This window comes from Nomascus leucogenys, chromosome 11 (assembly GCF_006542625.1).
Source record: "Nomascus leucogenys isolate Asia chromosome 11, Asia_NLE_v1, whole genome shotgun sequence".
Taxonomy (NCBI): domain Eukaryota; kingdom Metazoa; phylum Chordata; class Mammalia; order Primates; family Hylobatidae; genus Nomascus; species Nomascus leucogenys.
Window position 1 is genome coordinate 102936955 of NC_044391.1, and position 24690 is coordinate 102961644.

Sequence of the window (24690 nt, forward strand, 5' to 3'; positions counted from 1 at the left end):
TTATAGCTAACTGCTCTGAGATTGAAGTTTGACTATGGTTTGATCGCCTGCTGATTGACACTGCTTATTTATTTATTTATTTATTTATCTGTTATAATTAAGAGAACTTTTCATCATCTCACCCCAGTTTTATTTCTTGCTCTTGGAGAATTTTGAAAAACAGATCCTCATATTTTTCTTTGTGGAAGGAGTTTCCTTTGCCATGAGCTTTAGCAGAGACTTCAGTTCACATTCCCCAACGGACAACCCCCACCTCACACACCCACATTATTGCCTTAAAATAATTTGCATCTCATTCTCTGTTTTTTTCTGCTGCATTTTCTTGCTCTCCAAGCTAAGGCTGCTTTTCGGGCAGCAAGTAGGGTTGGAGATAGGGGTTAATTTATTTTTTTGCTTTGCTTTCTTTTTTTGACCTAAATTGGAAGAGGGCTGGGTGGATTTCCTAAGGACTTCACCTATGAGGTGAATCCCTCAAAGAAGGAAGAAGGGGGAGAAACTCTGACCTTTACTGTGAAAATATGGATACAGTCCAAAAGGACATAGCTTTCGGAGTTCTAGAGTAAGAAAAGCTGTGGAAGGAGCTTCCCAAAGACAGGAAAGTTGCCCAAACCAGATAATTAGTTTAGTGTCTTTCATGGTTATTTTCTATTAAAACTTTTCTGGAAACCCGACATCTGTTACCACCAAGAGACACTTGTAACCTCCTCTCTCCCTGCTAACAGTGCTGTCCAGTTTTATGATTCTTGTTTTCAGTTTGTCTATTTTGCTTCTGTGGCCTTTAGAAAATAATGGACTTGACTTTCTTATTTTGACTAAGGGGATTTCTCTTCGGAAGGGTGGAGTATTAAGATAAGTCTAAGATTCTTGTCTGTGGCAGAGAGCTCTCTTTCTCTATTCAGAGTTCAGATGGATTTTATTTTATACTTTGGTTTAATGGTGATATTTCTGATTCCTTGAGCACTTTGCTCAGTTTCTCTCCTAAAGCAAATAGAATGTCTTCTCATTTCGGGATGCAAAGATATTTGCTTCACCTAGGCGTTTGAACTTGAGATGCTTGTTCTACTTTGCAAAGAAGTGTCAGGTGATTTGAAAGCTGGAGGTGTCCTTCGTTTTATTACCCTAGTCTGCCTGCGTGTACAGAATGAAGGGTGCACTGTTTTATATAGAGTTCGGCGCTTTGAACTATCATTTGCCTCGCTCTCCCAGCTTCCGCGCGGGGCACGGCTCCGGGCTGTGAGCGCGCCGGCCTCCCGCCGGCTGCCCTGGGGAGCGCGCAGTACCCAGTGCTGAGAGCTGACGCGCGGGCAAATTGAGGCCGAGGTGACAAGCTCCGGCGGGTGGACCTGACGTCACCGCGGCCCGGGCCACCGCACCCATAGGGCTCCCCAAGAAGGTGCTGTGTGGGGCTCGAGTTCTCTCTGCCCAGGCTCTGCTCAAACGGCCTCATTGCCTCTGCCTCAGGCGCCGACCCGCGTCAGACAAGTCTAGAAAGTCTCCCGAGGCGTTGGGGCCCTCACCACTCCAGAGTCCTCTGCCTCCTGCGCCCCAGCCCAAGCCCTCTCCATGTTGACCTCGTGACACGGGAGACAGTGTCTAGGCCCCAGATTCCCACCCACATCAGAGATTGTCTACCCAAGGGGATGTTTGTCCCTGTTTATGGCCAAATCTCAGTATTAGTGATCTCGCTTGGTTCTTCCTGATTAGAGGCCAAGGATTGGCAGGGTTGGGGGAAGCCCCCGGAGCAATCTGGGATCCCTGGAATATTGGGCCCCTCTGGATTAGAGCAGGTAGGGATGGGAAGATACAGACCCTTCACTTTCCCATTTGTGAGATAGGGATAATATATAGTTACCTCGAAGAAGATGAATATAGAGTGCCTGACAAAATAGGCTTAATTGATAAGTATGACTTTACTTACTGCCCAGCAGAATTAGGGAAGGGAAGCAGTTCTCACGTTAGACTACAGAGAACAATACAGAAACCCCGGTCCTTTCTGGCCTTCCGGGCTCTGGACAGTGAAATTAGTCTTGTTCATATCACCCTTCTTACTTTTCCAGTGCTCTCTCTGGCTTAAGGTTTGCCTAGGAAGTTATCTTGCAAACTTGCCATCCCTGGGCATCGTCCTGAAGGGAGGGATCCCGGCATTCCGGGCAGGACCCGCCCCCACCCGCAGAAGGCAGAAAAATAATTACTGTATTAAATAAGGAGCGGTGAATTCTTCCCGAGGGTTCTTATCGCTGGCGGCCAGGCCAGAAGCGGGACTGCGCCCCCACCCCCACCTCGTGACGTCAGGGCCTGCAGGGCTCCGGCGATGAAATGATTCGTTTGAGTGTTCCAGAAAGGGCAATCCGAACGCTTACAGGGCGAGGCCAGTGCAGCCCAGCTCCATCACCACTACCAAGCCCTAGTTTGGGAGGCTCCCGAGCCCCTAGCCACCTCCCAAACCCCGTCTCCAGAACATAACCACATATACAAGTAACCATAATCTTCAGTACGTATATAGTCACGCGCACAACTCCCGTCACAGGAGCGCCGTTCTTCCAAATACATATAAGTTATTTAGTTTGTTAGCCACAATTTGTTGTGGGATCTGAATGGGTTGTTTCTGTTGTGTTTGTATGTTTTTGTTTTTAGACGGTCGACAAATTACAACAAATGCCTTTACAAAACACACCATAGCTTTATTTAACCCGGTGCAAGTTTCAGCGGCGATATAAGAAATGAACTTAGAAGAGTTTTCTGGCTCTCATATCCAGCCATGGTTAGGACAATTGCTCCAGGCTTACCATTGCTGCACCAGTTCTATTTTCTCTTTCCCCTCCATTCCTAAGAATTTGTATAGCTTTTAAAAATCTTTTTAGAGTCATGTATTGCTGAGAGAATTTCTTAGAACTGTGATTTAAATTGTAGATAAGAGGAAAGACTATCTGGTCAGTGGAATGTGTGTAAGTGGAATAGAAGTATTTGTTAGGGAAAAGCACCTGGGCATTTCTGGATTTCTGGGAGATGCACTTCTCAAGTTTTCTTTCCAACTCTCAAATCAATTTGATTTATTGAATGCCCTTCCAATGGAAAGGATCCTGGAAAATAGGCCTTATGTTCTGATATTGGTTCAGGATCTCACAGAGTAACGATTAGCCAATATTTTGCATGCAGTCAGTTTAGTATCAGCTCACATCCAGGTCGATTTTATCACACTTAACAGCTCAAATCTGGGTTATTGCATAACATTAGAGATTAATCAGTCTGGAATACTAAATGGCAAACCCGTCTTCTCCTTCTCAAGGCCCTCCTCCCTTTCTCTATTTCTCCTTCCTCCCACCTCCAAGGAAACTATCTTAAAATCAAGTTTCCCTTTGAGAGTTTGTTTACCCCAACTTCTGTTAAACTAGACTAACACGCTCTCATCAGCTTTCTAAACACTGTCTCATCAGCTTTGTGAAATGGTGCAAAAACATCTTGGAATCCAAGATGGCAAAATAAACTGGAGCATATGGGGGGATGACTGCCTTGTTAAGAAATTGATTTAAATGTTTAGCTTACACTTCAGCCTCAATGCTTCCCTTACTACCCACTCTTACTTCCCTCACTGCCCACTCCTGGTTCTTGGGTACCCCACCTCTTATTAGCAAGCTGGTTCCCCCAGCATAAATTATGAATGCATATCAACAGGCTCATCTGCTGTGATAAATCAGAGGCTTTTCTCTTTTGCACATTTCTGCTTTTATTCTCATCGAAATGTCTTTCTGCCCCATGCTAGCAGTGTCTTTCTACAAACTTACTATCCCCGTATAAACTATGGAGATATATTCTCAATTGGAAAAATCAGGTAATTCCACCACCACCACCCCCCCACCCCAAGGAAGCCTTACAAGTTAAGGATACAAAATATTTCGTGGTTAGTTGTATGAGCTTCCAAATTAGCTGCATATAAAGTATTTTAAGATTTTTTTTTTTTTTTGGCTGTCACTGGCTGGCAATACTCATTTTGTGTGTGTGTGTGTGTTGGTTTGAAAAGCAGGAAGAAATGTAATGAATTGAGTGCTGTCAGAGATGTCTTCTGTTTGAACAATCTGCGATGGGCTGAATGGCAGGGACTCCCTCATCCAGTGCAGGTGCAGTAGAGCTGGGGAAGGGGGGAGGGGGGCTCCCTCTGTTCAGTCAAAAAGCACCATTCTCCACAATAGACCACACACTGACAGCCAGCGTGACATCAACTCACACTTTCATACTTTTCCCCCCATCCATAGTTCTGAGTTCACAAAGTGGCCATACAGTAGCCTTGGTTAGGTTCCTTTAATGAACATTTTGTGGCTCCTATGACCAACATTGAAATCCGCGGAGCCCTGGGAGGAACAAATAGGTTTTTAATCGTGAGTTCCAAACCAAAATGTATAGCTATAGATATTAAAAGTAAGCTGGTCTCTACATCCTCTCCCAATGCCAATGCCCACAGCAACCCCAGATGATCTGAAAACTCTGAGTTAAAAGTTCTTCTAAGACTTCTTAGGTTCCAAGACACTGTTTTCCATGTCCTGAGAGAGATCAAACAGGAAAGGAGAGAAGGCACAAATTTTGTGTATTTATTTAAATGTAAGAGGACCTCTAGTATTTTATTATGCTTCATGAGAGGGTTAATCCTACAAATTAACGAACATTAATCTTGTGGAGTGGAGTTCTGCCCCCTTTTGAATTGGTTTTACTGGGAAGAGGGGTGTGGAGAAAAACAAGAGGGTTAGGAAAGGCAGCAACTGTTTTAAAACTCTGAACAAAGATGCAACCACCGTTTGGCTGTCCTGCTGCTGCAAGGACTGGACCTTCCAAGAGTTTGTTTTACATTTGTTGAAGCCCAGGCCTTGTGCCTCAAGTTTTAAATAGAATTACTCAAGGAGGGCACACTACTAGACAAACTATTCTAGTCAATTCCTTCATCCCCGACCCAGTCCCTACTCCTCTCTGCCCCCGCCCACTTCGCCACTTCTTAGTCCCGGATCTGAACATTTTAGCTGAAAGAGGGAGGGGTGAGGAAAGGGCCAGGACGGTTCCCTCAGTGCCACCACTGCGGTCGAGGACACTTCCCTCAGTGCCACCACTGCGCCTGGAGAGATCCCCGCGGCCCTGCCGCTGGCTGATTCTCCCCTGTGCCTTGACTTGCTGAAACATCTCGCTGGGGAAAATTACTCCCTACTTGCTTACATGTGTGTATTAAAAAAACACATGTAGCCATACACGTTTCATCACGGCAACAAAAAATATCAACATTCTAGCCCCAGGAGCAAAACGTATCAATCATTCGCCTAAATATTGTTCAGTAGATGGGGGCGGGAATAGGTAGACCTCCTAGGACAGCGGTCACAAGTCCCCTCTCCTCCGCATGGACACCACGAATGCGGGGTCTGGCGGTGCGGGGCGCAGGGCGAGAAGATTTGATGTGCAGGGTAAGTAAGGGACAAGTTATTTAAAGCCTCAACACAGGAAAAGATAGTAAGAGTGCTGTGGAGCCCTTTGCTTGCTTGTGACTACGAGTCGCTAGGTGGCCCGCATTAGGGTATGCCTACGGCGCCTACTAACGTCTAGGCCTAGGAGAGGCGTCTCCCGCCCCTCGACCCACAGCCAGCCGCCACTTGATAGCTAACGCGTCTTCCGGCCGGTACACACCCACGATTAATCTTTCTTATTAAAGCCTCCATTCTGTACCCATGGGGCGACTCAAACCTATTTAGATTTCCTTGGTTGGCTGCACAAATTTAAGTGGGCAACGAGTTATAAACCCAATAACAGAGGACGAGAGAGGGTGATTTGAGTAGAGAAGACGCAAGATTCACTAGGGTCGGAAGATGCTGCGGGCCTTGCCCACCACGGCATCTACCTCGGGGTGCACGCCAGGCTCTGAGAAAGGTAGTGAACCTCACACTCACACTCACCACACACAACATGCGTGCACACACTTGCACTCCTACCCCCTTTGCTCACAGGTACACTTGTGTGGAAACTGCCTCTTCCGGAGTTCTTATAAACTCCTCCCAGACAGGCAGAATTCTCAGAGCATCGGAACCAGGGAACTTGCAGGGAACCAGGGAAGGTTTGCACTGTTTGGGATTAATTGAGAATAATTAACACTGGAGACCGTTAATCACCACTTTGCTGCTCTCTCCCTCCTTTTGGGTCTGCGGCGTCTGCCTTTTTCGCTCCCGCTGCCGGCGCGGGTATACTGGTGAAAGTGAAGACGTCGCGGTAGCTGTCACCCAGTTCGGCTGTACTTTTTTAAACGCTCGCATATTGTTTGATTACTAATTCGAGTTAATATGATCTTTATGGCAACATAACAGTGGATAATTGGCCTTTTTTTCTGAACAACAATGTAAATCACAATCGCTTTATTATTTAATAACGTCAAACGCTTCGTTGGATTGGCCCCGACCGAGAAGACCTTTTCTTTCTAGACAGTGTTGTGGAGGAAGAACAATGAAGATCTAATTGTGGAGATTTCATAAGTTGGCTCCCGTAAATGAACAGCTTAGATATGGAAGTTCCAGCAGATGTGGGTACTATTCGCCTCTACAAACTCTACCCCCCACCCCCATATACGCAGTCCAAACACTCTATTGGAGGGTTTTTTTTTTTTTTTTTTTTTTTGTGGTGGTGGTGGTGGTGGTCCTCAGATCCTAGCAACCACCTAAAGTTTCCAGTAGTAATTAGAGCTTTTATCGGGCTTGCTCTTCAGCCCTTTATATTGCCGATTTAGCGTTAAGGCATTAAGTCCACACACCAAATTAGCGCGACTCCCAAATAGCCACAACCACTTATTCTCCCCTTCCCTCATTTTGGTGGTTGGACACGAAGAGCATGGGCCTGGGACTTTTTTTTTTTTTTTTTTGGTTTTACTTTGTTTTGATTTGATTTTTAAAACCTATTCGCTATCGCACTGTCTTGGAATATACTTGTTTCAGGCAGAGTTTTGCAAGGGACCCGAGCCATTATTTTGCAAACGCCTGGAAGAGCACACGAAACTCAGAGAACTACAATGCAGATGACAACGCCTAGAAGGAATGGGTCCCCGCTGCTCGAATGAAAGATTAATTACATTTGCCCCAAAAGCCCCAATTCTAACGGTCTCTATCGCGGCTTTTGCCGTCACTGGAGGACCGCTGTCTCTGGGGTCTTCAGACATCGGAGTCCTTTGCAAATGAAGAGCCCCCACCATTTGGAATTCGGATCAAGGAGAAAGACTCTGAGCCTGCAGCAGTTTTTGTTTTTGCGTGTGCCCGCCTCTCCATTTTATTCAACTTCTTCTGCCTGTCGGGAAGCAGAACAATCGCTCCCCACCCACCCCCCTCCGCCCCGTTTCTAAGATAAACAGGAGGTGCAAAATGCTTTGCCTGCACACGCGCCCTCGTGGCCCAGTCTTCCTGCAACCCCCAGCGCACCGGCCATGCAGCTGTCTCCCAACCAGACGTGGGAGAAGACATCCCCCCTTCACTCTTCCCACCTGCATTTAAAAACCATCACATTGACTGCTCTAGAGTCAGGTTCACATTTTCGGCCCTCCATGCCACCTTCCAGTTTCTTCCCGGTCCACTTTCTCTCTTTCTCAGGACCTAAAAAGTGACGGGGAGAGGGTGAAGCGGATTTTCAAAACGTATCCCCCCGCCCCCCCATCTTTTAAAGTAGTATGTTACCACAAGGAGTGCATTTGGGAAACTTTCCCTAACAGGAGCTGGGCGCAGTGTTATTCTTCTCCATGGGTCTGCTGGCCTCCCCGCCCCCGCTGGACAATGCGTGCTTTGAGACTCGGTGGCCTGCAGGCAGCGGGAGACGAGGGGACTGGGCAGCCTTCCTCCAAGGGGCCCGCAGCTGGGGGAGCGCCAGGCAGGGAGCAGGGACAGGGAGGCGAGCCACGCAGGAAGGAAAACCATAAAAGTGCCATTTTTTCCCTCAGCCCTGCACAGAGGCAGGCTTTGAGGACCTCGGGGCAGGGCAGCTGGGGTGGGGTGGGGTGGAGGTGTTGAGAGGTTTTGCGTGTTCTTTTACCCCCTTTTCCCCCATTGAAACATTTTCTTTCGGCACATAATTATGCACTCTAGATTCTCCAACCTCCTCGCCCTCAATCTTGGTAACCTGGTCTTTGGTTAATAATATCACAACTCGGGACTTTAACGCTCAGACCCCCCCCAGGCCCCAGCCTCCGTATTCTCGGAGCCCTCCACTACTGATACCTCTCACGGAGTGCGGCGCCCCAGGGAAAGCCTCTTGGCCAGGGACTCTGGGACATTACTTTCTAGTTTGTTTTGTTTGTTTTTTGTTTTTCTCCCAGAGACCACCACCACCCTCATCCTCTTCAGGCAGCATTTAGGAGAGGACCTCTGAGATCAGCAGAAGCCCTCAGACGGTTACCATATTGGTGGAAGCGTTTGTCTGATGTTTTAAAACGTATACCAAACGGGGCGTCAGGGCCACGTGCTGTGCCTTCGAAAAGCCGCCGCGGGCCCTGCCTTTCAGAGCTGCGGCAGCCGGGGCTGGCGTGGAGGGGGCGCTGAAACCACCGGCGGGCGTCAGGGGCCAGCGCTGAGCTGCAGATCTGGCCGCAGCGCTGAGTGAAGCGAATTATCTGGAGCGTGTTTGATCTGGGACTGCGTAGTCAGCTTCTGCTTTATTTGTTTGTTTGTAATCTCATATTTAGCAAGCCGGGACGGTGGCAGCAAGGGAGAAAGGACGGGATGGAGGAGGGGGCTTCGCGGTAACCACACCCCTTCCTAATGAGTTAATTTCCATATTTGCGCCTCCCGCATCTAGCGCCCTCTTTTTTTTTTTTTTTTTTTTTTTCTTTCCTGACGCCACTGTGCTGTTGCGTCTTGCGCAGCGCAGACACCTCCACTCTGGATTGAAACGAAAAAGCTCGCGGTAAGAGCAGAAAATTGGTCTATTGATACATTCGCTCCGAGTGTTGATCTTGGCATCACCGGTAGCCGGTTAATTCCCCCACCCCGCCCCCCGCCAGTGAGTCGCACGCGGATTGCCGAGGGCTTGCAGGCACTCAGGCAGACGTAGACAGAAACCCACATCGACCCCCGCCTTTCCCCGCCTCCAGCTGTCCGACCCTCAAGTCTTTCTTTTTTACCCAACTCCGGATTATTTTCCCCTTCAAGGTGAGGGCAGTGAGAGAAGCGAGGGCACAATCCGCATAAAAAGGGGGAAAATAATCGCAAACGAACGAACCAAAAGTGAAAGTTTCAAACTAGATACCAGCCCTGATGAAGAAAAATGTAGTCTCCAACTCGAGGGAGGGTGCTGACCCGAGTGTGGGTACTTAAGAGAAGGAAGGAGGGAAACTGAGGTGGTGAGATTATGTCCACAGTACGAGTCGGTTAAAAGTTGTAGTAAAGAAGTTTTGGGAGGGCCCTCACTAGAAACTCAAGGCGGGTTTCAGCTGATTTAACCTGGTTTCCTACACATTTTTGGGGTGATTCTGCTCTGAAAATTGGCGAAAGAGACAGACCTTTACAATTGCTCACCGCTCCCTGCCCCCACCACCCTGCTTACTTCGCGAAGCGCATTAGGATGTGGGCTCTGGCTTGAGCTCCAGAATAGCTTGCTTGTCAATTGCGAGCTGTAGCAATATCAAAGTGAACTGTCCCAAGTAACTCTTGTCTAGAAGCTGGGAAGAAGCTTAAGCAGCTCGCTTTAATGATGATTTGTAGCTCGGCGAGGGGCACGGACAGCAAACACCCCGCAGGTGTGTGCCGTAACACCATCATCCGGACTTGAATGTAGATTACTCTGGCGATCGTTTGATCGGCCCTTTGAAACCCTTTACAATTGCCTGTGACGAACGGCCAGTCTCAGTTTTTCTCTGAATAATCCCTGAGGGTAAGTCCTCCGGGCTTTTAAAGAGCTCTAGTATTTTTTTTTTTTAAGAATAAAAAGAAAAACGTTCGATTTTAGTTTAGACCTCGTCAACTTTTAGTCGCTAACAGGCATCACTCAAGCCAGTCAATACTTAATGACCGTTAGTTACCCTTGCTGTCTTCCTAGAAACCGTATACATATGTGTGTATATATGTATGTGTGTGTGTGTATGTACCTACATACATACTTTGTGTTTATAAAAAGGAGAACAATGTTATTAATTTCATTTTCTTTAGTTTCATACCTCTTTGCATGTTTATAGAGGTGTGTGGGTGTTTATTATAAACATGCATTATTATTATTAATGCCATTGTTAATCTTGTCTTAATGCCTTCTCTGTTCTCTCTGAATTATACCTATTCAGTGGGAGTTAACGTAAAGGTTAAAGCTTTACAAAGTAAAACTAGAGTTTAACCCCCCTCAGCACCTTCACACCAACCCCCGTCACCAGAATGAAAATGTAGTGCTGTTCAACCTTTAATATTTACTTAGAGTATTTACATAAGGGGAGGGAAATGAACTTTTGTCTGAAACATACAACAAGCGGCACTTTGATTTTATAAAATAAATGTCAACAATTGCCAGGGCTTATCAAACTGGGGTAGGGAGTGGGGGTGGAAGTGCAGTTGGATTAAAGGCCCATTCCTGCCACTTCAGACTACAAAGGGTTACACATAATAAGTGCCGAATTTGCCTATTGCAAAAGTTTTCTTGGTGCTTTCTAAGTCACAACAGGGGAGGGGGAAAGCTGTCGTTTATTATCCAGTTCTGGGCAGGAGCAGACCCCAGTACCAAGGGGCTCTTAGCTTTGGCCGGCAGAAGAGGGGTAGCCTTTCAACAGCAGCCCCCTTTGTTCTCCTGATCTCTTTCCCAATTTCAAGCTTCACTTGCACATCCCAAGTTTGTGTGTTAATGACGCTATTACCATCTGGCTCGCCCTACTTTCCAAAAGATATAAATCTCCCAGCTCCATTGCTTGCATTGTCATTTAAGTGCCACCATAGCCAGAAGAAAAAGATGCTTTCAAGACTCCAGATTCTCTTGCACTTACTACCCCTGGCATGGCTCTTCCACTATATTTATAGACTGTACGTTGGGGGTGTGAGTGCTCCTTGAGAGACCTGATTTCCCAAGAGCTGTCCCTCCAAGCCAAAGAAGACATGCTTTTGGGTGAAAAGAAAGGCATCAAATGAATTTTCCCTGAAAACATTTTTGTTTTGTTTGCAGCAAGCAGAATAGTATGTGCCAACATACTTTTACGTGCTTGTGGCTTCCTTTCTCTCGCAGGTTTGTAAAAGTTTCGATGCAACTCCCAGACATTCAAGATGTGCCACTCTTCAACCCTATTTTGAGCGGGAGAATAGATTTGTTTCTCTATAGGAGTGGGGGCAGGGGCGAAGGGAGATAAAAAGAGCCCTGCGAAGCAACTTTTGGGAGCTGGGCATCCCTTCTAAACCCTCACTTTTAGTAGTGCCTGCATAGATGTGTAGGTGTTGTATGATTTACACACTTCTGGTTGTAGATCTAGATCCACCTCTCTCCTTCGATTCTTTCCTGGGCAAAGTAATCGGTGATTTGCGTGTTTTGAGCACAAAAGCTGAGAAAATACGACAAAAGGAGTGGGGCTGGCTTGTGCATGGCTCCACAATGACTCCATTTAACTGGCCAGGTCCGAGTGAATAGAGGAGAGCAGAGTCTGCCTCTAAACGCGTGGGCTTTTGGTTCAGGCCCCTCGCTGATTTGAACAGCTAATTTCCCCTTTGCGGGTTTCTGAACTGTTTGTGCTCTTGGTCCGTCATATGTGGATGCATCTTTCTCCGTCTGATGCCTGCTCTTCTTCCCACTGTTATCTTCACGGAGGCAAGTTCCACTAAGATAAGCCAACCCAACAGGTTGGAAGAAGAATTGGAAATATGAACTTCCCAGGATCTTAAGGGAAGCTCTTAAAATCAACAGGATTTGAGCAGCATACCCCTGCCCCCTTAAAAAAAAAAAAAAAGTCAAACAGAGAAAGCATCTTTAAGGAAAAATATATTCTTTTTGAGGAATAACAAAATCACTTATTATATATTCCTAATACTTTGTATGAACTGAGCACGGAAGGTGTCCACAATAGTGATTAATTTATATCACACTCATGTAGCTGTCTGCATGCAAAAGCCACATGTTTCTTTCTAGTTCACTTTCCTGCTTTTTTCCCCCAAACTCCAACAAGATCTTGTTTAGAAATTTGTATCCCTACTTTTTTCCTCTTGAGAACATTATCAAGTTGATATGAACAAATTGCAGAGGATATACCGTTTAAGTAAGATGCACTTTTAATCACTGATCATTAAAATGGTTATGTTAAATATACTCAATTACATGCATGACTTAACTCTAACAGTACTTTCTATTCTCCCAGCTGCTCACGTATTCCTTAACGATAGTCTGTGGTAGAAACTTGATTATGCTGAATCCATACATTTCGATGGATTTCATCAGCCTAATTAATGCCTCAGTGTGGTCCTGGGGTCTGAATGAACCCTTTACTATCGTTTGAGGTTAAAGGCAGTGTTGGAACGTAGAAGGATTTTTTTTTTTCCTTAGTTACTCCCGGGGTACTTAGGGATTCCATTAAGCAAGGTGGATAGCAGTTGTTAAACAGACTACGTGAAACAAGAAAACCCATCCAAATGGCAGAAAAGTGAGGCTAATTCTTCATTCTTATTTCACACCAACACTTTTGGATTCCATAGACAATCTCCAAATATTTAGTAAAGTGGAAATTACCATCTTCCGTTATATCTTAAAACTTCACTGAGAAGGAAGAGTTGAAAATAGATTTACAACTGATGGCTAAATTCATTTGGTTTTACTCTTCAAGGCTGTCCCTGCTCCTTCTCTTCCTGTTCCCATAACTTTTAGACTACTTGCCCCGTCAATTTCAACTTTCATCTTTCACAAGGAAGCACTTATGGCTGGTATTCAACAGAAACTCAAGTCACCCCCAAGTGGGTGACTACATTTTGTCTTTTCAGGTGTAAATTAACATCTGAATACATCTCAACCTTACTGACCCCTACCACCACCACCAATCCTGCCTCAGCAGAGTTGCGGCTAATCTGTACCTCCACAAATGGCAGGGTAGATAGAAGTCAAATTTCCCAAACTCCATCCCCCAACAGGAAGACCAAAAAGTGCTTGTATTGCCTACGAGATAAATCCTGATATTTGCACATGTCTAATGAAACACCTGTGGAAGAATACCTTTCAAGACATGTTTCCTTGGTGGTCAAGAAGAAATAGAAAGAGGAAGAAAAAAAAAGAGATGAAGGTATCTTGATTCTTTAAGAAATGTCGCAACTCTGACTTTGAGTCCCTGAGGACAAACTGTTCACCCAGCAGAACTTCCTTCAGGCAAGAGATCCACTGACCCAGCCCTTAGTTGCAGAAGGGCAACGCCATATGTCCATAGAGATGTGATGGAACTGGAAGGATTTTAGACCTATAACCAAATTACTACCTTGGAACTTTGTGATTGTTATGTTAATGTAATGATTTCTGTAGTAAGGGTATATTGTAAGGTTGGAAATTACGTTTTTATAATGCTTTGTGTAATGACAGACGTTACATAGAAGAGACACATGTGCCAGGATTGGTGACATAGTACTTTTTTTTTTTGAGATGGAGTTTTGCTCTTGTTGCCCAGGCTGGAGTGCAATGGTGCAGTCTCGGCTCACTGCAACCTCCGCCTCCTGGGTACAAGTGATTCTCCTGCTTCATCCTCCCAAGTAGCTGGGATTACAGGCACCTGCCACCAAACCTGGCTAATTTTTTTGTATTTTTATTAGAGACGGGGTTTCACCATGTTGGCCAGGCTGGTCTTGGACTCCTGACCTCAGGTGATTCGCCAGCCTCGGCCTCCCAAAATGCTGGGATTACAGGCATGAGCCACCGCACCTGGCCAGTGGCACAGTACTGACAAACACTGGAGGGCATTTAAATAGATAAATGTAGACCTAGATATGTTTCTAAAATTAAGCTGAGAATGAGTTCATGGAACTAGGTAACAAAGCAGATGCTGCTGGCCAGACCATTGCAAGGGTTAAGATGGTCTTGCAGCCCCCACCTTTTCGCTCAGATCTAGTGGAGTAGCAGCATAGCACATTGCTCAATCCTTTGGGATAGATTCCTAGGGAAAGAAAAAAAGAGACTGTTTCATAAATAGTACTGCAAGCAAGCAGTTATCTCCAGCTAATGGTTTCTGTAGTGTTAAGGTTAGATTGCAGAGGGTCAGAGAAAGCAATATTTCCTGTTGGGGGTAGAGGAGAGAGAAAGTGTGTGCAAGTATGAAGTATGTAAAGAAATAAACCTTTTTTTTTTCTGAGGCAGAGTCTCGCTCTGTTGCCCAGGCTGGAGTGCAGTGGCACGATCTTGGCTCACCACAACCTCCACCTCCCAAATTCAAGGGATTCTCCTGCCTCAGGCTCCTGAGTAGCTGAGATTACAGGCTCCCACCTCCATGCTTAGCTAATTTGTTTGTATTTTGTATTTATTATTATTATTATTATTATTGTTTTGAGACAGAGTCTCGTTCTGCCGGCCAGGCTAGAGTACAGTGGCACGATCTCGGCTCACTGCAACCTCCGTTTCCCGTGCTCACGCGATTCTCCTGTCTCAGCCTCCCGAGTAGCTGGGATTACAGGCATGTGCCACCACGACCAGCTAATTTTTGTATTTTTAGTAGAGACGGGGTTTCACCATGTTGGCCAGGCTGGTCTCGAACTCCTGACCTCAGGTAATCCACCCGCCTTGGCCTCCCAAAGTTCTGGGATTACAGGCGTGAGCCACCACGCCCAGCCTGACCCTAAAATATTAGAGCCATATATGCTGGGGTTATCAGTACATCCCTTATATTCAGTGCTCCATGTCTCTGTGCTATGTGATTAAGAATGCAACCAAATCATCAAACTTGCAGTATTGACGTTATGTGATTTATATCTTGGAAATCGAGGACAAGATAGCTTAATATGGCACATTTACAAAAATTAAATATAACTCTTCAGTGTATACGACTGGGCTGGGTTTAATCATTTCCCTTAATTGTAAACAAGGCAAATTCACACACTGATCAAGCATCCAAGAAGTGAACGTGTTTTCATCAGTCACCTCTCCTTGATGGATAATCAGAGGTCAGCCACTCCCAGCCTGGATATTATGTGCCTAGTTCTTACCTTCTCTGTTCCACCTCCACAAATGACAGCTGCTTCAGAAATAACTAACTTGGTTCCTGGATAGGTTTGGGGCTCTTTGGTATGACATAATTTCCAAATGTCAACTTACAGCTATGGAGAAGCCTGTGGACTACGATAATGGATAAACTCTCCTGTGTTAACAGGAGAGTTTGGAGCTAGAACAAGGTTGCCAAAAAATAGCCTCAGTGGGTTGGGAGCTTCTAAGATCTTGAGAAATGAAGCCAATTTGAAATGTTGGCTTTTTATATTAGTCCAAGTTGTCCCATTTTCTTCTAGAGTTGAATAAAAGCAAAATACCTGGCCTGATGCAGTGGTTCCCTGATGAGAGTCGAACTAATTAGAGGTGGTGTTTCTTGGTTCAGCCCAAAGATCCTACTGATGGTAGAAGTAGGAGATGCAGCCTCCAACAGCTTTAGTTTTAGACAAGTTTTACACAGGCCGAGCGCGGTGGCTCACGCCTGTAATCCCAGCACTTTGGGAGGCCTAGGTGGGTGGATCACGAGGTCAGGAGTTCAAGATCAGCCTGGCCAATGTGGTGAAACCCCGTCTCTACTAAAAAATAAAAAAATTAGCTGGGCGTGTTTGTGGGTGCCCGTAATCCCAGCTACTCAGGAGGCTGAGGCAGAAGAATCACTTGAAACCAGAAGGCGGAGGTTGCAGTGAGCCGAGATTGTGCCACTGCACTGTAGCCTGGGTGAAAAAGCAAAACTCCGCCTCAAAAAAAAAAAAAAAAAAAGTTTTACACATCCATTCTTTGAAGTTATAAACTGAATCTGTGTCACTTAGGTTGCTATCGTCTGATTCCCCTCTAGTGCATTTCTTTGTATAGATGAGCCCATGCAGGCAAAGTGTAACTAACTGTAATATTTAATACATAAACTCTCTGACACAGCAAATTGATAAATCAGAATATTTTTACATTTGGTGTGTACATAATTCATAGTATGACAAGGTCATAAGAATTTTTAGCAAGGTTCTTTTGAAATAAATTAAGGTATTTACTACATAATCTAATCTACCAAGTGGGGTAGATTTTAGGGTAGGGCCACCCAGTGACACCTTAAAAAATGCCCTCGGTGAAACGAGTCATTAGTTTAAGAGTAGCAGAGTAGTGTATTATAGATAGAAGTGGAGAGGATACAGATATGGATACATCTTCCTCGTGCTCTCATGTGATATGGTAGCATTTGTGTGTGGCAGATTGTAGAGACAATGCTGAGAATTCAGCAAGAAACGGTGGCATTAGGCCGGGCGCGGTGGCTCACGCCTGTAATCCCAGCACTTTGGGAGGTTGAGGCGGGTGGATCATGAGGTCAGGAGATCGAGACCATCCTGGCTAACACGGTGAAACCCTGTCTCTACTAAAAATACAAAAAATTAGCCGGGCGAGGTGGCGGGCATCCGTAGTTCCAGCTACTCAGGAGGCTGAGCCAGGAGAATGGCGTGAACCCCCGGGGGGGCGGAGCCTGCAGTGAGCCGAAATGGTGCCACTGCACTCCAGCCTGGGTGATAGCAAGACTCCATCTCCAAAAAAAAAGAAACGGTGGCATTGAGGCAGAGAAATAGCTTGCTGTCATTTTATGGGTTCATGTTATTTATGATCAGATGCCATTCAGTTTCTTCTGAGCTGAAGGATTTATCTACTGCAGAAACCCTGCTCATGTTGATGGGAATGATCTAAAGCTTCAAAGGACAGGTTTTGAGATTGTTGGGCATTTAGTTTCAGACTTGGACTCTAAAATCCAAGCCTGAATTTCTTATGGGTTTGGGGAAGAAAACACTTAATTTGAAATTCTGATATGAACTGTATGGCAGCAAACTTAGTTGAGCTTAGAAACAGCTTTGAATCTGAGAGACCAATACGCTGGCTCTTAAATTACTTATTTATGGAAGAAAAAAAAGGCAACACCTGGTCTCTAACCAGGAGAAAAGCCTATTGGAAGTATTTCAGTCATTCTCAGCAGATCAGTCCTCAGCAGTTCTTAGAGACCACAATATTTAAAGCCGTCTGGGTAGTTCTGGTCTCATGTCATCCAAACAGCACATCTTCAAACCCTGAAATGCCAGATCGAGTTATTTCTGTGGCAGAGGGTTGCTTAGGATCTGTGACAGATGAGATTTTCCTATCGATTATGTGACAATGCAGTTCATCTATAGAGTTCAGAGAAATTAGAAAAGCCTCCAGTTTGACAAGAAGACCCTTAATTCAAGTGCTGTGTTGTATTTAAATGCAGAAATCAAAATTCAACTTAGAGAAAATGGAAGAGTGAATTAAATTTTGAACCCAAACTTCTGTAGCTAAATCAACCTCCTAGGAGGGCTGTGACTAATAATTTAATTTGAAGCATTATGATTGGGTAACTGGATTTGTAAACTAGGCAAGAAATCATATCTTATATAATAAATGCATATTTAGATCCATATATGTGTTTAAAATTGCTCCTAAATTTAAAGCACGGAGTGAATCTAAAACAGGAAAGACAAATCAAAAAGCACTCTTGTGACTGTGTGTGCTGGGGGACAGACAGAGGCGGGTGATTATAGAAGCACTAACCTGCAAACACCTTGAAAGATGTCTTTCAGATGTGTCTTAAGTTCTTAAATGATATAATATGCATGCATTTTTCAAATGCATTCACAGGTAAAAATATTCTTTTTTATATTATTAATTCCTTATCCGTCACAGAATATGTACAGGTATACAGAAGTAACTAGATGTCCAATACATTCCAGGGGCCCAGGATTTCAATCAAAAGCAAACCTGGGTAATGTGACTGTAAATCAAGGGTGCTTGAGACCACAGACACACACACACCCAGAAGGGTTAACTGGAGGAGAGGGAAGAGAGAAGCTCCTCTGTGCAGTTTATGTGAGTGACAGGAAGAAAGGGAGCAAGAGCTAGAGCAGGCAAGCAGGCGCCCTGCAGTCCTCACACTGAACGCATTCCCTTGTTGTGGGGGGACACAATGGGAAAACTGCAGCCTAGGCTGTGGCCCGCACCTTGCCCACCCAGCCAGCAGCTCTTCTCGCATCTGCTTATTTATTGCCTGAAAGTCATTCAGCATGTTGAAGGTGCGATTATCGACAATTTGTCAGTCTGAATTTGTTGCTGGCAATAACTTTTTTGTGAAGTTTCACTCTCAGGCACTTGAGTTTTGGGATTAGAAAACTGGTGATGGGGAGCGTTATCCTGTGATCTGCTTTTCATTTAGACACAGCCCAGGCGGACAGAAGGAAACGGAGCATTAATCCAACTGCAGTCACCCTAAAGTACAGGCCATTTGGATCCAGAAGAGAAACTGGTTCCTTCTACAAGCTCTCCTGTTCTCCCTGGGGCTCTTCACAGCCCCCCTGTCTACGTTGTGGCTGTGCTTTCCCTGGTGAGCAATTATGCATAACAAGTCGGGGATCCTCCATATTCTGCCCAACCACCCCCTCATCCTTCACAAAAGTTAACATCTTGGGCCTACAATTCACTTGGGCAGCCTGCAACTGAGACCTTGAAGGTGTAAGTCTTTCGTTTTGTTTTGTTTGCTTTTAGTTTTCTGTTTGTGGATGTGGGTCCTGAATCAGCGCCCTCAAAGTTGAAATCTTCACCTTTTTGTCCAACCTCTTCCCTTCCTCTCATCGGGGGTGGAGGAAGACGGTGGCCGAAAAGCAGGCCGTCCCTTGGATAGAGCAGCTGCTGTACCTCACCCTTATTTCCTGACAATCATTAAAATTCAATTTCAAAGTTTCTGTCTTTAACAATTTCCTAAGGGGCTTATGAAGGATGCCAAAAGGGTGGGCCTCCTTTCCAGTGGCAGTGCTTTGGCAGCAAGTAGACACTGGTCAGGTTGCCCGAGGCTGTGCCCTTCTCACAATAGTCCTGTGGAGAGTGTCTAGAATGGAACACTGCAGGAACAGCTCTGGGAAAGTTTTAAGGTGGGCCAAGAAGTGGACAAGACCAGCAGCTCTTCCCTTAATCAGCATTGCTCCTGAAGTACAGCCTTCCTGATCCTAGGGTGGAGCTCAAGTACAAACCTAGGGGAAAGTTCTCATACTTTTATCTAATAATTCCTCATTTTCTTTTCTGCTCAGCTTACCAACTTCTCAAACTTTGATTCTAAAAAGAAAAATAGGCCGGGCACAGTGGCTCACGCCTGTAATCTCAGCACTTTGGGAGGCTGAGGTGGGTGGATCACTTGAGGTCAGGAGTTCGAGACCAGCCTGGCCAACATGGTGAAACCCTATCTCTACTAAAAATATAAAAATTAGCCAGGTGTGGTGGTGCATGCCTGTAGTCTGAGCTACTCAGGAGGCTGAGGCAGGAGAATCGCTTGAACTCGGGAGGCGGAGTTCCAGTGAGCCAAGATCGTGCCATTGCACTCCAGCCTGAGCTACAGAGTGAGACTTGGTCTAAACAAAAAGAAAAATAAAAAAAAATTTGTATATCTGAAAGTTCCCTTCTATCAAGAAGCTTTCCTTAACACCTCTTTTTCCTTTGGTTGGGGAAGTCTTCTATTGGGCCAAGACAAGACAACTAAAATATTTTGAGAAATGGAAAAATACATGTAAATGTACAGCCTAGGTAGCTGAGCCTCATCCGCACATTTTGAGTGAAGGTTGCCCAGCAAATGCTATTCAGACTCACCCTCAGAGGAGTTTCTCATTCCCTGCTCCCAAAATTTAACATGTGATTAGTACCAAAACATGCCTCCCTTAACTAATACCCTCTTGAATCTATGGAAAGGAAACAGCATTTCTTTGAAATTCTAGATGGGAGTTAAGGACTACCTGACGACTCTTGCCTTCACCTCGTAATCAAGTATAACTATCTCATTAAACACCCCCCTCCTTCCCTAGAGAGCCACTGATTGGCCCCTCAGCATACCTAGTACTTTTCCTTCTCTTCTCAAATTCTCATCCCTTACCCTTTTCTCCTTTGGAGACTCCTGGCAAGTTTTCAGAATTAAATCATGATTTTTTTCGAAATGCCATGACAAGTTAGAAAGGGAACTTTGAGACAGCACTAGAAATACACTAATAGAGAGTACTATTACAAGGCCAGGTGCGGTGGCTCAAGCCTGTAATCCCAGCACTTCGGGAGGAGGCCGAGGCAGGTGGATCACCTGAGGACAAGAGTTTAAGACCAGCCTGGCCAACATGGAAAAACCTCGTCTCTACTACAGATATAAAAATTAGTTGGGCATGGTGGCACGCACCTGTAATCCTAGCTACTTGGGAGGCTGAGGGAGGAGAATCGCTTGAACCCAGGAAGCAGAGGCTGCAGTGAGCCAAGCTCACGCCACGACACTCCAGCCTGGGCAACGGAGCTAGACTCTGACTTAAAAAAAAAAAGTACCGTTACAACTGAATGCAGTAGACAAGTGGCAGTTTGGGGTATCAGCAATTAATTGCATATTTTTATACAGTCTTTTTTTTAACTTCATTTTTAAGATCCATTGATCCTAATAGATACAAGTTAAACCTGAAGTAAATTAGAGCAACGTTAAAGAAAAACTAGATCAAGCCCTTCCTGGACTGGCAGCCCTGCTATCTTACGTAGCTCATGGTTATTTGGATAGACTCTTTCATAATACTGGTAGCAGAGACAGACCAACACCAAAGCCCCACTTCTTGTTACTTAATCACAAACCTGGCAGAATGGCGACTCCATACCTACAAAAACTAGTCAGTGCTTATTAACCGCAACAGATGGATAAAAACAATTAGCTGGACAAATAATATTAACAACACGCCCTTGTTACCATAAGACACAAGTTCCTGAGTAATTTAAAGCTTCCAATAGCACATTTCTGCTTATGTCATACCTAAAGTTGTTTCCTGGAAGTGAAATTTGAATCATTTGCAATCATTTTATATCCTTGCCCCAGAATGACTCTGTCTCTAAGGCTTTGAATATATCTACTACTATGGGCTTTTAATATTCTCTACCCTAGTGAAAAGGCTACATATTATAGTAGGGAAGATACTAAGTTAGAAATGCCAACCAGGATCTAGGTTCTAGTTCTGACGTCTAACTAGTATTTTGTATGTAAGGCAGTTCATGCTTCTGGCCTTCAGATTTTGCATATGTAAAGTAAAAACATGAGAATAGATAATCTCTTAGATTCTTCATTCTGTACTTTTGTAACATATTTGTGAATTTTCAACCTAAGAGAAGATCCAGATCCATAAATTTCTGAATAAAATACCTATTTATTTCATAGTCCTTTTAGTAAAAATTTATGCAAAAGACTGAAAAAATGATTTTTGGTCTTCTCTGGGAGAGATTCTGAACTGGACTGGAGGAAACCAAGCTAAGAGACTTAGCATTGTTTTCTTTTGTACAAATGAACCATTGCCTTATACTTTAACTTTTTTTCCTTTTCAGATCCAACTTAGAAATAATGTTTCATTCAAGATAATGCTCGTGGTTTAGGAGGTTGTGACCTGGCTTGCGTCATTTTAAGACTTCTATCATCTGTTTTCAAAACCCAAGGAGGACCTCATTTTCTGTGTGATAGTTCCTCATGCTTTGCCAGCCACTGGGTCTTTAAGGAAGCTTGCCAAGAGTTCCCGGCTGGGAAGGACAGTTCGAGTTCATCATAGACAATGAGCTGGCACCACATTTTAAGTGACTCACCAACCTGGTTGCCCACTTCAAAATGTCAAGAACCATACTATCTAATTGAAAGAACTGTGTTTTAGCAAAGTGTAATTGGATCGCCTGGCAAGATCATCTCAAACTATGTCTCTGACCTTGCGTTTCAGTGGCTGTTTTGAGCACAAGAGGAGAAAGGAAATGATTCCTGAATTATATCTTGTTTTTAAAAATTAAGATTAATTAATACTTGGTTTTATGTTCATTCCATTGTAGGAACTTAATGATTATTACAAAACAGTCAAAATAGGTCATAGCAAAATGAACATTTAAGATCAGGTTAAAACATTCCTCTGAAATTTTAGTATTCACTTTTGAAGTGTCAATTACTATATTTCTGTAATTTCTCATTTTTTTCTTGGCTTAGAGTCAAGATGAAAAATGATATTTGAATCAAAGACATTGCTTTGTTATATAGCCACTCTGTAAAATGCAAATCCACCCTCCCCTCACCAATGCTTCACTATTTGTGCACACACACACACACACACAGACATACAGAGAACCAGCACCCAAATGGAAGAGGAGGTCCTTTTGAGACTTCTAGGACCTGGATCATGTAAGCAGTAGATGAGAAAATGAAGTAAGAGGTATAGAGCAATAACAATAAAAGTCAATGCTTTCATTTTACAAAAAAGTTATTATGTAGTACTCAGATATTTTTAAAAGCAAGTATTATTATGACTAAAGTATATTATACTTCTAAATTATTATGATTCTCATCTAATTTCAAGCCACACATAGGAGCCATTTGAAAGCATTTTGTATTACAACCTATCAACAAAAATCAACTAATAGTTTTATAATGTGCGTAGGTTTACCCCATGGGGAATTAAAATTTTTATCTGCAAGTATTTCTAGTGTTGTGAGACTTTAGGACAAGACAACATTTGGTATTAACATAGAAGAATATTCTATGGCTTTTTTAGCTTTAAAGTTCATTACAATAAAGTACATGTGGTATTTTTTTCTTCCTAGTGTTCTCTTATATGTAGGGTATTTTCGGTTGTTGTTTTTAATGTATATATTATTTTTATTAAGTCATTTGGTAAAAGATAAGATATATACTAATAGACCCTTGCTTTTCTCCTAATTTAATTATTTCAAGTCAAGCAAAATTGGGCACTTTTCTTTCAGGAAAAAAAAAAATATTGAGCATGATTTTGAGGCAAAAATGATTGTTTACAGCATATTTTCTCTAATAGAGTAACATTTATGATGGATCTTATTTCAAAGTTGATTATTCTCAAAGAAAAGTAGAGATACTAGAATTTCCAAGTAAATTGCATTGTTTTAAAAAGTACTTTAATGCATCGTTCACATTGTTGCCAGCTATTGACCAAAAAAGTGTAGAAGAAAAAAGAAACAAAAAAAGTAGTATCTGCTCCAAACGTCAAGTTTTGCAGTTTGAAAGACTTGTACATGCTAATTGTTTTTTTCTTTTTTGGAAAGAAGTAGTAATTAATACCAAAGGCATAGACAATTTAGGGCCATAACCTCCCTTCCCCCCTCTCCACCTTTTTTTTTTTTTTTTTTTAACTTTAACCATGATAGGCATCTCTGCAAGGTAGGTTTTAACATATTTTTTTCCTAATTTTTTTCCCTCCATTCAGTAAGAAGGATAAGCTTTTAGAGTACCCAGTCACCGTGGTAACTGCCAAAAAAATTCTCCTGAAGTTTGAAGAGGTCAGCTAGCAGGGTCAACAACCCTGGCCTCTCTCTGAGCTCGGTCTAGCATGCCCCAGCCTGCGGTTGGAGTGTCAGGCCAGATCTGACCCTGGGAGGTGGACCATTCTGGCTCTGATATAAATTTTTTGAGTCAGTTCATGGCCTGGACTCTCCAGGTGGCCTCCAAAATCGATTTTGACCCCCTGACCCTGTCTCACGGAGGCATAACATCCACCCTAAGTAAGGATTTAGCCAGGAATGACAGCTTTCCACTGAGTGTTATTGGGGACAGTATAAACAGTTTGGAAAGCAAGTAAGGAGGTGTGAGTGCTAACAATCATTAAAAGCACATTAAAAAACAATTTTAAAAAATCTTTATTAGAAAAAGTTTTAAATGCGTGTCTGTTACAGAATTCCTGTGATTTGTAGTTTTCTAGTCAGTTTTGAATATAAATAAGTCACTTATCTTTATCTTTTTGCACACTTTGTTACAAATATGCAAATAAGATAGGCGTACTTGCTACAAATAGGTACAGCAGGAATGTAATATGTTCAGAAAAGGCAAACTGGTTATTAAAACACATTAACAGGTAAGGAGTTTCTAATATTCTAAATACTAAAATTTTGCATATATATTTTGAAGTGTTTAAAATGGAAAAATAAAGAACCTTTAAAAAACCCAACAGTGTGGAATAAAGATAAACTTGTTGCACTCAAGGTACATTTCTACTTTGTAAAGCAAGAAGCCAATACACTCAGTTGGATAAAAATGAGAGAAAAATTGTAAATATAGAGAGTTACATCTTATAGAGCTAAAGAGGAATAAAAAAAATAGTGTCTCTGAATAACTTTATGTATTTTCAACAGTTTAAGATATCAGAAACTTGGAAAATAAATATGATATATATAAATCATCAGTGATTATTTCCATTTCATTCCCCCCCAGCCCCCAGGATGCCACCCTGAATGTTTTATTTTCTCTAGGAAAGTAGAGTTCTCTTTGAGAGTTCTAGCCTGTGAACTCAGTATGTAAATGTGGCCATCAAGAAGACAGAACTGCCAAGAGAAAAGATTATGAATGTTTTTCTTTCTTAAAACCATTCACAGCGTTTCTTTTTCCAGTGCTTTACTCAGAGTTCTCCCCTTTTCCCAGCTCTGTTGAAAATGGCTTCAAAAGCAACACTGTAGTGGCTAAACCAATTGTACTGTGAAGTTGTTGAGATGCCATTTCAT

At 43.5% G+C, this 24690-nt stretch overlaps 1 long non-coding RNA gene across 1 annotated transcript in view; it reads left to right on the forward strand.

Annotated features, from left to right (window-relative positions):
• The window catches only part of LOC105740518, a 43255-nt gene extending 18881 nt beyond the window's left edge, over positions 1 to 24374 (forward strand). Inside the window, exon 3 of the long non-coding RNA XR_001116562.2 lies at positions 21520 to 24374. This is a non-coding gene — a long non-coding RNA (uncharacterized LOC105740518). The remainder of the gene's footprint in view (positions 1 to 21519) is intronic.
• Positions 24375 to 24690: the final 316 nt, after the last annotated feature.